Here is a 500-nt window from a genome sequence, read left to right on the forward strand (position 1 = left end):
TACAGAAAGGAAAGTATTTAAGTCTAAAAGCTAAAGAAATGAAAATTACATATTCTCTTGTTTGAGAGTTTTGGATTCGGTCCCTTGCTTCTACGCCTTTTCTCCCTTTTATACCTCATAGACGATCTCTTTGTGATTAACTAATCTGAAAACTGCTTGATCGTCCTATAACTATCCACTTTCTTTGTAGTGGCCATTTTGTCATGAAACCGCCTTTTAACTGCTGCCATTATCTTTCATCGTCCAACTGCTTTCGATTGACTTCCTTGAGTTGTGGAACATGATAAGGCTACTTTAACAACTGCCTTGATAACTGCATTCCTTGATAATCACGATGCGTTATGTTTATTGACACCTTGGACGACTTGAAGGCTTGGGCGAGAGTAGAACAACAGCTTTGGGCGACCGTATGACACTCGTTCGTTCAGATTCTGAGCGACTTGCAAACTTGGGCGATGGCATTACCGCATTCTTGGGCCTCTTGTTTGGGCCTTCACCTT

The sequence above is a fragment of the Olea europaea genome, unplaced genomic scaffold, assembly GCF_002742605.1.
Source record: "Olea europaea var. sylvestris unplaced genomic scaffold, O_europaea_v1 scaffold349, whole genome shotgun sequence".
NCBI lineage: Eukaryota > Viridiplantae > Streptophyta > Magnoliopsida > Lamiales > Oleaceae > Olea > Olea europaea.